Source organism: Rattus norvegicus, chromosome 1 (genome assembly GCF_036323735.1).
Source record: "Rattus norvegicus strain BN/NHsdMcwi chromosome 1, GRCr8, whole genome shotgun sequence".
NCBI classification, from domain to species: domain Eukaryota; kingdom Metazoa; phylum Chordata; class Mammalia; order Rodentia; family Muridae; genus Rattus; species Rattus norvegicus.
In genome coordinates, this window is record NC_086019.1 from 178,897,779 (window position 1) to 178,912,989 (window position 15,211).

Sequence of the window (15,211 nt, forward strand, 5' to 3'; positions counted from 1 at the left end):
TATTTTATCACAGTAACAAGAAGACAGACATTTTGCACCCAAAAACTTTGGGAGAAAACGTAGATGCAATTCTAATCTGACAGCAACAGTGCTGGGCAACCTACTTGCCCTGAACTCTGAGGTGCATTTCAGGGTCACATTTTAACCTGCCATTGCAGGGGTCATTTGTCTTGGTGTACTCATGACTCTGCCAGAAGATTCAGAGTCACTCTTGGCTCTTTGACTTTTGAGGAGATAAAGGTAAGCAATGGGACCAGTTTCTTATTGTGTAATAAAAATCATCCCTTAATCATAGAAAGCTGCAGGGTGGGTTTCACAGTTCCTAAGTCAAGTGCTTTTAGGACAAATGACATAGAAGTGTACTTAGAGATAGTTAAAGAAGTCGCTCCTAAACGTGAGGCTGCTCTGGTAGACGTGCTTGTAACTGGGCTTCCAGAGCCCCTGACAGCCACTACTTACACGGCTTAGAAGTTGCAATTAGTACCAAAGGCTGCGATGAAGAAACATCCCACCACAGGCATATTTATAAAACAACTTCCATCAGCCAAAGGAAAAATGGACAGAACTCTATTACAAGCTTTTTATATTTGAAGAGCAATTTCTAATAATATCTCTAGCAGCCATTTCCGAAATTGACTTAGTGTGCATGATCTGGGATTAATGTTTTCTGTGAAATCACATGCTCGTTTGAACATAAACATTTTGCACTTCCGTTCCACCTCCTGGTTCAGAAGAATGCACCTCCAACGTATAAAATGATCTATCAAAATTAATTGTGAATGCCCTAATCCAATCAAGTCCACCTCATTAGGCAAACATTTAAATTATTAAGTTAAATAGTGGGATATTTCAATATAATCTTGTTAGGCTATTTTTATGGCATTACAAATGCTGTCTACATATGGGCTCTGCTTCCTAGCCTCCCCTTTGTTAAAGTGTTCATATCCTCTGGGGCTGGACATCATGGTTTGTCATATCACTATGAACCCTATATTGGCTACATTCCCTCACCCCCAGGCATTACTAAGGGAGCACCGAGTGAAGATACAGGAACTGAGGTTCTGAGAGGCTGAGAGCTTTTGGGTGGATCACACAGCCATCTGTGACAGCATAGATGTAGAACCCTAGGTTTCTTCATCTGCCTGCAAGCCTCTGCTTTCCTCTCTCTTCTCCCTTCTCTCCTCTGCCCACTTCCCTCTGTAATTTGCATGTGACTGTTTAAATGAAGTAGTTCAGGTAGGTACGTTTGATGTTTTAAAGGATTTGTTTTACTTGAATTTATGTGTGTTTGTTCCGTGTGTGTGTGTGTGTGTGTGTGTGTGTGTGTGTGTGTGTGTGTGTGTGCTCCAAGACTCCAGAAAGGGGCATCAGATCTCCTTGCAGCTGGCGAGAAAGGCAGTTGTAAGGTACACAAGATGTGTGCGAGGAATTAACTTGGATTCTCAGAAAGTACCAGGAGCGTTCTGAATAGCTGAGCCATTCCTCTAGCTCTCTTGTTTTAAATAATAACTATTGTGCAAAATTATTCTTTTAGCCACTCTGTTGATGCAAGATCTTTCTCCCAACCTGGTTGGTTGTGCTTCACAGGGCTTTAAACAGCTCATGCTTTCCAAACTCGTCCAGTTAGCAAACCACTATTTATCATTTGATCTTCCCTGAAAGTTCAGCCCAACAGTGGCATGTCGAAGAAATAAGATCCTGATCCCTCAGACTCAAGCCCCTTAATTAAGTCTCCAGTTTCTGTCCATTAGGAGGAGAAAGAGTGAAGGAGGAAACTAACAGGAACTAAGGCAGGCTGGAGGGATAGCCTTGTTGAAGGTTCAGATGACATTGGCAGGATTCTCTTGGGAAGCCTGACAATACATGCCATCCTTATCAGAGAACTTGGCTTCAAGGTGGTCAGCTCCATGCGGTCTGTTTAAATTTCACAATGGCCCTGTAGGAGTGTTTTGTAAGGACCACTTATGCCCACCTTACTTCTGCTACAGCAGGAAATAAGGAATGTATAGTGTTGTGTTCCGGTTCAAATCTAGGTAGAATCCTTCCTCCTCCCAATGCCCCTCCCTCATGTCCTGAGGCTAGGCTGAATCAATGCTTTAACTTCCACCAAGCTATTCCTAAAGGAACTTGAAGCCAAAAAGTGTCATGAGTTCCAGCGAATTCTCTTTCTGGTTCCAAAGTCATGCTATGACCTTCATGGGCTGTTAATTACAACTGCCTTCAAGGGCTCTGTATTCTATTTAGATAGGACTGCAGATGGATAGACACACACACACACACACACACACACACACACACACACACACACACACACGAGAGAGAGAGAGAGAGAGAGACTACAACTGAAAATGACAAAAATGACAGTAATGCAAAGAAGAATGTATTAAAATATCTCAAATTACAACATTTTCTTTGACCTAAAATGATTTTTCCAAGATTTTTAAAAGAATGTAGACTCTCTCTCTCTCTCTCTCTCTCTCTCTTTCTCTCTCTCTCTTTCTCTCTCTCTCTCTCTCTCTCTCTCTCTCTCTCTCTCTCTCTCTCTCTGTGTGTGTGTGTGTGTGTGTGTGTGTGTGTGTGTGTGTGTGTGTATTTTGTGGATTCTGGTGCGTAGATGACAGTGGCTATGGGAAGCCCAAGCAGTAAGAGTTATTGGCTATTTCTTCATCTGGCAGATGGGTGCTGAGAGACACAAACATCTCAGAAATGTCTCGTTCTTTGGGCCTGGGTAGGAAGGAATAGCAGTCTTTCCTTCCTCTTCCTTCCCTTTTCCTGCCGGAAAAGCATTGGTGAAGGCAGTTGTCACCTTGCTAATACCCACAGAAAAGGCCCTTCAAGGGCCTTGCCTGAGGTGGGATGACGACCACTGCCCATTGCCTTCACAATCAAGATCTGATGTCCTTGCCATCCTTACACTGGTCTCTTGTATACCATGATCTTTGTCCACTGACACATGACATATAATCTGGTAAAAGATCTTCCATCATGGAGTTACAACACAAAAATAAAGGTAGGAAATTACGGAACCCTGGGACACAACAAAGTCAAGCCTTGTTTTCATTTGTTTGTTTATTTATTTGTCTTTGTTTCGCTTCTGAGGCTACTAACTCGACTTTCCCCACTCTTTGCTTTTCTCCCAGCAGTTGAAGCAAAGGAAGAAACATCCAGAAGGTGGACATGAATATGTGCCTCTGGAGAAGGCTGCGGGTCTCCTTGTGTGCTTTCCCTTTAAAGTAACAAACACTACTGAGAGGGGCTATCATGATGCTCGCAGTAATGCTCAAAGATACATGTGAGAGCTACTGACTTCACTGCATGGGATGCAGGAGCAATGGAGATTAGCCAACCCCTCCTCTCTCAGGATCTGCAGGCAGAATCCCTGAATCGCTTCAGCGAATGGGCACACACTCAGAGCATACTGTCCTGCGATGCCAAGCAGGTCATCCGTAAGACGCTACTCTGTCTGGAAGCACAAAGAGAGACAGACACGGGGGAAGAAAAAGCAGTAATGGTACAATTCTCCAGGGAAGAGATGTTTACTGTTGCCATGATGGCACAATTGTTGTAAAAGTGACCAATTGATTCCTGAGTGGGTCTGACTTAGGCTCAGTAGAAAGGCGTTTACAGATGCATTTTTTTTGCTACAGTTGTTGGTGATGGTTTAGTGTGTTTATTTGTAATATTACCAGGATCTAGACTATGCCCGGCAATACCAGATGCTTTAAGTAAATATATCTTATATGACAAGCAAATGAAGGAACGCCCATCTAAAACCTAATTGTCAAGCCATCTTTGTCCATTAAAATCCAATCCATCCACCAAGCTAATTCAAATGCTGTTTCCTTCACACATTTCTCCATCTTCTTGCCCCTGTGGTTTCCAGCTTCTTCAAGTCCTCCTAGCATTCTGTTGAACTCTATTATGCACTGTCTCAATCTCCCTGGACCAGGAACATTTCATATCACCCTCAGCATCAGTCAGCACATCCTTTGAGCCCCAGAGACCCATGCATTCTCTTTTGATGATGCCCATCTATGCCTGTCTATCTCTCCAGGAACCCAAAACTAATACTAATACATTATAACAGGTCTTTCATAAACCAGGAGTACTTTCCTAGGCTCCTAGGTTTGCTTTTTTCCCCTAGTCTTACAATTTTCTTTCTATCTATACAACTGTTTCAGTTCTTCATAAACTTACTATACAAAAATAGAAAGAGACCCAGGGGCCAGCACAGACTCTTCCAGGGAGCAGCCAGCCCCTTGCACCCTTTCTCTGCAAACACCTTAAGCCCAAACTATCTCCATGGAGAGTAAGCTAACACTCCCCAGGAAACCCCACACATTCAGGCATTCACACTTCAGGAAAAAAAAAAGATTCAGAACAGGAGTGGGGGTTGGGGGTGGAATCATGGGCCGCAGCCATCACACACAGTGAGAAGCACTAATTATTCTGTGTAGCCTGAGTTTTTCTTAGTAGGCAAACTCTTTTGAATATTAACAAATATTTATTTAGGAATTAATAATTGACATCTATTAAAGCATAATTTATGGAGAGTGAATTCCTCTTGGTTTGGGTTCCCACTGCTCTGCTAACAACTGGCTTACCCACAGCCACTGCTTTTTGTTGAAAGCAAGATGCACAGTGTTGGGGGTGCATGAGCAAGGGGGCACGGTGCACTCTGCTGACCATACAGACAAAGCCTGGGAGAGAGGGCAGTGGGTTAGGACACAGCTGGAAACTAATAGTGCTCCCAACCCTCCCACTCCTGTCTGTCTGACTTGGGAGCCCATGCCCCACCAAACATCTGTATATCTCTGCGAAGCTTGCCATATGAGGATGATATTTTCCTATCCACCTTGATTGGGCTGGAAAAACTCGTTTACTGGGGAAAGAAATTCTGTAGTGGTGGTGGTGGTGGTGATGGTGTGTCTCTCTCTCTCTCTCTCTCTCTCTCTCTCTCTCTGTGTGTGTGTGTGTGTGTGTGTGTGTGTAGAGAGACCAGGTCACCTCGTCTCCTGGAGGTCCCGGCCAGAGGTGTAGCTGGGCCTATGGGACTGCTGGGGAAGTCAACTCTCTTACTCTCTGCTTCCCAACTCTGCTCATTCTCTCTGCGTGTTTTCTTAACTTTACCTTTCTTGTTTCTTTTATTTTTATGGTCCCCATGGCAAAAGCACAGCCTCTTCACAGCTCCTGAGCATTTCTGACACACCAGAGAAGACAGTGCTCATCTCTTTGTCTAGCTTGCCCCTCACCCTGTCTTCTGCTTCACAAAAAATGCTTATGTAGAGCCAACTAGAGGCTGCAGTACAGACATTTGACAAAATATCTGCAGCTCTTCACACATGCATTAATTAACTCAGTATGTACTGAGGTCCTACTGTGTGCCAGGCAAATTCTGGAGACAGAAAGGTGTGCAGACCAGACAGGACATTATCTCTGTAGCATCAGGCCCCTTTGAGGCAATAAGTCAACATCACTAGAGAGCCGACAAGAATGTACTCACTTCAGGTGTGATGACATCAAGTCAGCCCTAAGATCCTGTACAATTACTGGTTGTTGCTATGATAGTGGACATTTTCAGGAAAAAATTTAATCAAATGTTTAAAAAGGAGTAAAGTGGAGGAGATACAGAAGTAGGGGGTGCAAAGGTAGGTCCACAGAAATCAAAATAGGACAAAGATTGATTTTGAACCAATCCAATAATTTAGTGCTTGGGTTGTGGAAAATTAAAACAACAATGGCGAGCTCCAGCTTGATGTCATTGGGGAATATCCAAATCAAAGCTAGAAAGCCTGTCTGAGCTGACTTTAGGCCAGGCATGGTCTGGGCAAGAGATAGGAAGACAAACTGGCTAGAAAAGTGCTCTGCTATTCTATAATTCCAGAAATCACTTTTCAGATCCCAGTCCGAGGACACAATGCCATACTCCTGGTCTTTAAGCAGAGCAAGAGCTCATCATCCTCCCTACCCTCTCAAGCTGAGAGTGTACACCTCATTTCAACGTTAGAGAAAAAGCAGCATGGCATCTCCTCTGGAATGCAAAACTGTGAATTTGAGTGAAATATGCAGTTTTCATTATGTTAAAAGATCTACTCATTACAATCAGGATAAGAGGATGTGAAAAGACAAATTGATCCCCACTTTAAATGTATTAATCAGCTCGCAACTCTTGTCACCAGTCAAAACAGAACCAGCAGACATTTATTCTGTCTCAGTTGTGTTTTAGAGCCCATCCCAGGAGGTCACAGAATCAGTGAGTCACCCTGTACCGTGTGTGGGAAAACAGCCACAGCACATGGCAGAGTCCTCGTCTGCTTTCAAGCAGGCTAAGCGCGTGTGCATGAACACACACACACACACACACACACACACACATACACACACACACACAAATATGTTTATTCATTGCAAAACTCTATATAGTCTTACAGATCCCATACATTGTTCCAGACATTGGTCAAAAGTGGTCCTTGTTCTCTGCAAAGTTTAATCAGGGGGTAAATAAGTGAGCAAACCCTGACACTAACGTGTAACTGGGGATAAGTCAATGATCTGTGTGAAATGCTGTAGAACTAAGCCTCAGATTGAAGGTTGTAGTTTATAGGCAAGTGGGCAGGTTGGAAGGATGGCTTGTTTAAGTGCTGACTAATTTTAGATCTTGGAAGAGACAGAGTTTAGTGAGAAGAGAGTCAGCCATCTTCAGAGCAGACTGTAAACATGGGACAAGTGTCACCATTTGGGAAGAATGTCTTCTCCTAGCCATGGAGAACTCCAGGTTAGTATGCACATTAGGCAAGACACACTCAGCCCAATGAAAATGGTGAAGCTCCATGGCGGGCCTTCACTCTCGCTGTCTGTGCTACAATATGGCTCAGGGCTCTGTAGGTCCACAGCAGTCAGAACTGTTGAGTACAGACAAGCAGAGAATGGGAGATTTATTCCCACAATAGGCAGAAGGCACAACCCCTCAGAAGTGAGCTTCCAAGGGTAAAATAGGTGGAAAAGAGGCAGATGTTTGGACTGCGTTAAGCGGAAGCAGAATCCCCACAACCCAGAACCCAGTAGATGGTTTTCATTCTCTGAGGGTGTATAATGATTTAAAGGACTTAGGTATAGCAGGAATGCAGCTTGGGACACAAACTGCTTAGCTTGTTCAGAATCAGACCTTGTCAAGAATGAGACTCATTGTTCAAGACCAGCTTCTTCAATCTTCCTTGCCTAAGAACAGAGAGGCAAGGCAGGGTTGACCTGTGTGAGCAAATTACTTCTCTCTCTCTCTCTCTCTCTCTCTCTCTCTCTCTCTCTCTCTCTCTCTCTCACACACACACACACACACACACACACACACACACACACACTTTCCGTCATGTTAACTCTCAGAGAGACATCTGGAGTGGTTAATCTTCACTGTCTGGAGAACTGGACTGAGAATCTTCATAGAGAGGCCTCCTGTGCGTATGTCTACATAGGTGCTTCTGGAAATAGTTAAGTGAGCAGAGAGGCCTACCCTGAACGCAGCTGTCACCATTCACCCAACAAACCAGCTGAGCACTAGTATTTATTTCTCTCTGCTTCCTGACTCTGGACAAAAGGTCGGCTGTCTCAGGCTCCTGCTGCCATGACTTCCCCACCATGGTAGACTGTTCCCTCTAGCTGTGAGCACAAATAAATCTTCCTTCTTTCCTTCAATTGCTCTTACCAGGCATCTGGTCACAAAAGTATGAAAAAACTGACCAACATGATGCTTACCGGTTCTGGACACAGACTCATGCCAAGCCAGCCTACTAACAGAATGCAAATGCTGAAGAATCATCAGGTATCATCGGGAAGGCAGATGGAACCATCTAGAAACAAGATTTCTTTTGATAGCTTTGCTCCAACTCTCATGAAAATCATGGAACAGCTATCTGAAGTTAAAAATAAAAGCCCAAGCTGCCGCTGCTGTGACATCCTTTTCCTCTGGGCAGCCTTGAGGTCAGACAATCATTGCATTAAGTTGAACCTTACAAGTGACAGGATTTTTTTTAACTCCAATTATCTGCTGTTGACAATTCCATTATGGGGAGAGAGAGGAGTGTAAGCTCCATCTAGGATTCTCCGGAGCAGAGCATTTATCTGGTTTTATGAGCCCATGAGAGACCATAATGTATATTTTATGAGCCCATTCTCATTTTTAATCTGCTGTGATAAGATCACTATGTTAGCAGGACAGAGAAACTCACTGACAAAACCAACCCAGAAGAGAGGCAAGGATACTGACTGGGAGAGCCTTGGCTCTTCCAGGACTAGCCCTTGGTGGGGGTGGTCCCTGGACATGCAACTTAGGATGGTTTCTCAAGCAGGGTACAATTATGCTCATACTTTCAGTCACCGCTTGATGTGACCTCTGAATGGTAAGTACTGATAAGGGATACAGACTTCAGACAGCGACACAGCCAGTCATCTTAACCACTTTGTCAGGTTATAGCAGCAACTGCACTTCCCAGTGAGAGGCTGGTATATATGCACACTAAGAGAATATAGTTTCCATATGCACAGAAACAGTTTGAGCATAGATATCAAATGTAAGATTTTAAAGTCAAAGGTTGACTTAGTTGGATTAGGTTCTCTGCTCCATTCACCACCCCTGGCATTGGCTATCTCCAGTCATCTTAGGCTGGAATCTTCCAGTCCTTTCTCAATCCAGTCTACCCATGAGAGATAGCAGAATACTGCTAAATGGATAGAGCAAGCAATCCTCCCCGAATACTCACGTGTTCCCCCTCCACTTCCTGGCCTCCCTTGCAGCTAGGTCAAGCACGAGCCAGATCAATGGTCTGACAGTGGAGGCAACCTTTGTTGCTTCTAGTTCAAGTATCAGAATTACAAGGTGGAAATAGCCTGGTGTCTGAGTGACTATTGCAAAAATTCCTCTATATCCCTGACACACAGAAGACTTTAAGAAATCCCTGGGGCTTGGAGACAGTTTGTTCTCACTGATTAGAATAGTGTGTGTCCCTTGGAAGTCATGGGAAATAGGCCTGTTTGTAGATCCCACTTGCCTTTTCATTCTTTCCTTGTCTATTTAATTCCCTCCATATATTCTCTCTCTAACCCCATCTCCCTTCCACCCTACTCTCTCACTCTATACCTAGAAGGTCAGTTGCCAGAGGCTGCTTCTGGTCGACTTCTTGGGGTAAACGAGGAAGGAGGTAGGACTTTAACCTACTGTTGTGGCTAGTCACACTTAGGTCTGGGCCATTCTAGGGAAACTGAGGAGAGGAACATGTCAAACCTTTGATTTTTGTGGAGAAAGACCACAAAATGGAGAGGCCTGCCTAGTGGCACGCTGTGACTTAGTGGAAGTCCTCCTGGAAACTCTCTAAGGGGCTAGGAAGATGAGTCAGTGGGTAAAGCACCTGCCATACAGGCAAGGGGATAGAGAGAGTGACACCAGGTTATCCTCTGACCTCCGCCTGGCACACATCACCCTCTCTATAGACCACCTTCTATATACCCGGCACTGCATTGATTTCTTTCTAGAATTATCTCAACACACCACCATCAGTGTTAATGCAGTTTAGGGAGGTCTGACATGTGCCCATCTGTCCCCCAGTATTCTATTTTACACACCCACCCCCTCGTAGGTTCTAGAGCTTCAGATCCTGTCTTCAGAGATTCTCCTGAGAATCCAGGTGGCTGTCTGGACCTGGCGGCCTCCACCTTTTCTTCTGGACATGACAGTGATCAGATACAATGACACTGACTGGGTTTATTGAATTGAAGTGCTGCAAGGTGACTGACTATGTATGACATACATATGAAATACAAATGTCAAGAAATGGATCCGCTGGAAAATGGAGCCTTTCAAGCTTGCCCTTCAAGCACAAGAACTTGAGTTCAATCCTCACAGCCTGCAGAAAACAGCCAGGAGGGGTGGCACATGATTGTGTGTAATCCAAGATCCGGAGGGTAGAGATAGGCAGGGACTCAAGCCTCACTGGTCAGGCAGCTTAAACTAATGTGTCACTTCCAAGTCTGTGAGTGAAACCCTGTCATAAAAAAAAATCACAAGGGAGATGACATCATGGGGGTTGATACACAAGACTGACTTCTATTCTATACACCACACACCTGAACACATGAGCACACATACCAGTAAACACACACACACACACACACACACATACACACACACACACACACACACACACCCCACACCAGTGTACATCTGGAGGTCAGAGGACAACTTTGTAGAGTTGGTTCTCTACTCCTTTTGCTTGGATGCCAAGTACTTTCTCTACTGACCCATGTTCCCAGGCCTTTCAGAGCCTTTTTAACACACAGCTGGATACACCATTTTCAAGCAGACTGTCACCTGGTGACTGTGTGACACTGGGCAGGCCACTCCATTCTCCTCCTTCTCCACAACATCAAAGGCTTGTAAGTTCATCTCCTCAGTTTCTTTGGAATGTCCAGACTCGTGTGTGTCTAGGAGCAACAGTAAAATTTGAAAGTAAAGAAATGCCTTCCTCATTTACGACAAGAAATCAATCAGAAGCAACTCTGGTGAGGTTTAGGTATGTAGAGAGAATGGGGATGGGGGCAGGAATATATGCTCATGGAGGGAACAGAAAGGAAAGTGGGAAGATATGAAAGAGAAGATGAACACAAAACTTTACCCCCAGGAATTTCTGGTGAAAAGAAGACACCTCAAAGTTTACAAATGGACTTAGGGGCTCCTTGAAGTTAGCCAGCAGACAGGGACATTTTTTTCTCTGAGTAGAAGGGATAGGAAGTGCATTGAAAAGGAAAATTTAAAAGCCACATGCACAGGGCAGAGACTACAGATACTGAACAAGAAATGTCCTGGTCAAATTGCGGATCCAAGTGTCTGTATTTGGCTGCGTTTGTAGTCTCTGCATGTTGAGTGATGGAGAGGCCTGATTGTGACCGGGAAGTCACACAACAATGAAGCCTGATGTTTTGTTTCCACGTTTCAAAGGCGCTCCTTTTTTCCCCCTCCTGGTGATAAGGCCCAGGAAATGGTTAGTGACATGCTCGTGGGAACCTCTGAAAAAGAATGCACGGGTATCAGTGGTGCAGCCACAGGCCCAGGAGCAGAGCTGGGGGGTGAGGGAGCTGAAGGTTCCCAATGTGGGCTGCAGTGGTGAGATAGCATTGAGGAGACCGCTGGAGCCCTGAGCCCCTAGTCTGGGGAGTAGGCCCCTTTATTCAGCCAGAATGGGTGGAAGGCCAAACAATGGAGCGCTATATTTGGTTGACAACAAAGACCTCAAGAAAGATTTGATAGTGTGGGGATGGCCGGGTAGGCGGTACAAGAATCCTGCACAATATAGGCTTTGCAAAGGTATTTAGTGGGGTCCTTTATGCCAGGAGCGTGCCGGGGTATGGATATGTCCTGATCTCTAATGGTTTTTGTCCAGGTCAGCTTCTGTTTGCTAGAGTGAAGTCCCTAGGCAGAGCTCGGAAGTGCCAGGATAGCCTGGTGCCGCAACAGTCAGCTACAGCTGGTGCCCTTCATCCAGGCTCCTTCAAGCCCAGGACCCTAAACCAGGGCAAGTAAGAGCAGGGTCTTTGCAGCAGTCACACAGGTATACTAACTAGAAAGGGGCACTTACAGGGTTGGAAATTTAGCTCAGTGGTAGAGCGCTTGCCTAGCAAACGCAAGGCCCTGGGTTCAGTCTTCAGCTCCGGAAAGAAAGGGTCACTTACAGCTACAAGTCTATTCTGAGCATACAATGAAGTGGCTCACACATGGAAGCTAGGCAGTTCCATAATGACCGCTTGTTACAGGGCAGAGAGCTGGAGAAACTGGCGGATACTCAGCTCAAGATTCTGGTAGCCCTGGAACAGGAGAGCCCAATGGTATAGCCCCATTTCAAGGCTGAGGGTCCAAAGCACCCTGGAGAGCCTTTGACTCAGCTAATTTTCAGTGATGGACAAAGTGGCATTTGACGTCAATGGTAATGGCAGAAGATGACAAAGTGAGCCTGATGCTGTCAGGCTGGCCTCCTCTCTTCCTCCTGTCATAGACAGAAGTTGCCCACATAATGGGTAGTATGGTCCTCATTCAAACAGATCATCCCACTCAGTGTGCTCGCCTAAATGCCAGTTGTGCCTGGAAACACCTTCACAGAAGTACGCAGAAGTGAGTTTTACCAACTTTCTAGATACTTCTCAATCCAGCTAAATTGACAATCATGCTTAATCTTCATTTTTAACCAGAGAGAAAGCATGCAAAAGGGACTGGTCCTGCTCAACAAGACTGGCAAGGGTCTAGAAAAGCAAGCTTCAGGGCATCGGGATGTCTGAGGAAAGGCTGAAAACTGAAGACAATAACCTTAGGGTATGGGGCAGTTTAGACAAGTGGGCTGCCCAGCAATATCAAGAAGTTCTTTGGACCATGGGTGTGGCAATGGGAGTTAGCACTTGATAACAGTTTTGATACAGGTAGGTCAGGCATGGAGTGTCAGTAATTATTTTGAACTTTTATTCTGTTATTCGTTGTTTGCTTGAATCTTGTAAACCTTATAGGGTTGCCTTCATACAAGTTCAAGAGAAGGAATATACTATCAGGCATACTGCACTGGGGTGAGAGACAATGTAGTCACCTTAGAAAGATATAACACGGCGGACACAGGGAGGAAATGGATACTGGCCATCTACCAGCAAGAAGGCAGCTTAGAGCATGTGTTTACCTCAGGGTCCCCATAGAAACCAATCCACTGTCATCCTGATATTTTATTTTATGTGTATGAATATTTGCCTGGATGTATGCATGTGCGCCACATCCATGCAGTGCCTTGAAGTCCAGAAAAGTGCATCAGATCCCTTGGAATGAGAGTAAAACATAGTTGTGAGCTTCCATTCAGCTGCTAGGAGTTGATCCTGGGTCCTCTGGAAAAGAAGCTGCCAGTGTTTCTGTCACCTTGATCTTGAACCACGAAGAGAGTCGTTTCTATTGCTTATGCTGACCAGTCTGTGGAACTCTGTTACGGCAGTTCTAGGACACTGATCATTTCATTGCTCCAAACTCTAACATTCTTTGAAGGAAAGAGACAGACTTGGTATAACAGAGGGGCCTAGTAAGTGCTGAACAAAATGAATAGCAGCTTATTTTTACTTGAAATTTAATCAACTTCAAGGAGAACATGCAAGCCACAGAGAAAGTGGTCCTGTTCCTAATTTGCACCCAAAGTCTATCTCAGCTTTCATTACCCATGCATTAGTAATTCTTGTTGTTGGGCCAAATACCAGTCAAAAAGCAACTCAACAGAAGAAGGGTTTATTTGGGCTCAAAGTTCAGAGGAACACGGTCTATCATGGTGGGGTAGGTCTGGAGGTGGTAGCAAGAGGTCACACTGTCATCTCAGTCAGAAAGCAGAGAAACACAAATGTCAGTGCTTAACTTGCCTTCTCCTTTACTCCACATTAGCCTGAGACTCCAGCCCATGTAATAGTGTCACCTTCAGTGTGGGTTTTTCCTCTTCAGATAAACAGTTCTGGAAATACCTTCCTAGTTGATTCTAAATCTAATCAAGTTAATAATGACTACTAATTACCATACCTACATACAGTTAGTCAGTAGGTTAGGACTGAGAAGTGATTATGAAGAAGAAATTGCTCCTCCACCAAGGGTCATCTTGAAACGACTAAGTTAGCACCATCCTATCCCAACACTTGTACCTGCCTGGTCACCTCTCAGTCTTCCACCCTTGGTATCTTCACAGCCACCTCCACCTTGGCACATTTCTGGAACTGTCCATGACCTTGACCATGGTCCAAACCGATTATGCAGTATCTAGAAGATATCTCTGAGTCTTACAAAGACAGAAGATGTTACCAAGCAACTCTAAGTTCCTCATTAATGTAAGAAGCCTCTACCCTAATACTGATGTAATCATGGTTTTATCTTTACAAACACTGCACCCCTGAGCTTGGGCACCAACAGACTTGCCAGAGGCATGAGCTCACTCTTGTCCTGGCGATCATCTTAATCATCGTGGTTGTTGATAGCTATCTCATGTGGATCATTTCTACATCTCCATCAGCCATAGGACTGTGCTTCAAGACCAGTTCTGCACATTATTGGCTGAAATTGATGATGGAGCCTACTGGAGGGCTGATATAGGGCACATGAACCAGAAGAATAGAAGGGGCACCAAAAGGGGGGGTCTTAGGACAGATATCCAGATAAGTGAACTGAATTCCCTTCTGTTGTTCCTTAGGGTTACTCCTGGTCCTGGGATGAGCCTAGGGATGATACAGAGATGTGAATCTCCAGGAAACTGTGAGAAGTTTCTGCTTCTACCTGGCAAGCATCCAGCTACTGGTAGTGATGAGTGATCAGAAGGACGGAGAGCAAGTGTGTGTGCTAATGAGGGCTGGGGAATCGGCCAGGAAACCGCAATGAGCAGCCTCTGCCTCAGGAAGCCAGCTTTAGAGGCAAGCACTGTGGGTAAAATCTACATACATTCACATACATATGTGCAATGTATGTTTCTGTTAGCATGGAAGGCATTCTGCTCTATGCTGTGGCATCTGCACACAATGCTGGGCAGGAGCCACAGGTATGATATACACACAAAGCCTGGCAGGTTTGGCATGCTTATGGTCACACACTGCATAGATGTTTCTAAGACTCTATCCACCAAAACCTTAAGGTTAGTTTAGGGCACGGAAGTTAAGTTAAACTAATTACAATGTGTGAAAGTTGCCTTTCCTCAGAGTCTATATCCTCCTCGACATTTTAGAATATCTCCCAGGACCCAGAACAAATAGATGTTTTCACTCTTCAGGTAAGAGCTTCCTGTCTTCCCTATTTGTCTTCTGATGAGAACTGTGCTCAGTTACTTTGGAAGCCACAAAGCACCTCTGACTAGACTACCACCATTATTGGTTTGTAGGGACAAAATGACAATATAATGCAAGTTTTAAGAAAAAGTAGCAGGCTAGCAGTCAGAAGATTTAAATTCTTCCAGGTATATACAGCTAACTTCCTCTCAGATATTTTTTTTTGTAATGGTTATGACAAGTATGTTCTGAAGCTCCAAAAGAGAGTGCCACGTTGACTAGTAATGCCTAAGTTAGAATCAAAATACAAAGAAGAATATTTATTAATCAGAGTTTCTAAAAAATAGAACTGATGGAATATATATGCATACATATGCATAAGATCCACTAATTCATATATTAAACAGTATGTTTC

The 15,211-nt window shown here is 44.5% G+C and overlaps 1 long non-coding RNA gene across 2 annotated transcripts; it reads left to right on the forward strand.

The window, feature by feature from the left end:
- Positions 1–1,124: 1,124 nt before the first annotated feature.
- On the forward strand, positions 1,125–7,903 carry LOC120097959 (uncharacterized). Of its 2 annotated transcripts, XR_005495908.2 has the most exons (3): positions 1,125–1,236; positions 3,144–3,292; positions 7,703–7,903. It is a non-coding gene; the product is annotated as an uncharacterized LOC120097959 (long non-coding RNA). The 2 variants fall into 2 exon arrangements; XR_010062723.1 differs by lacking the exon at positions 7,703–7,903 and having other exon boundaries at positions 3,144–3,821.
- Positions 7,904–15,211: the final 7,308 nt, after the last annotated feature.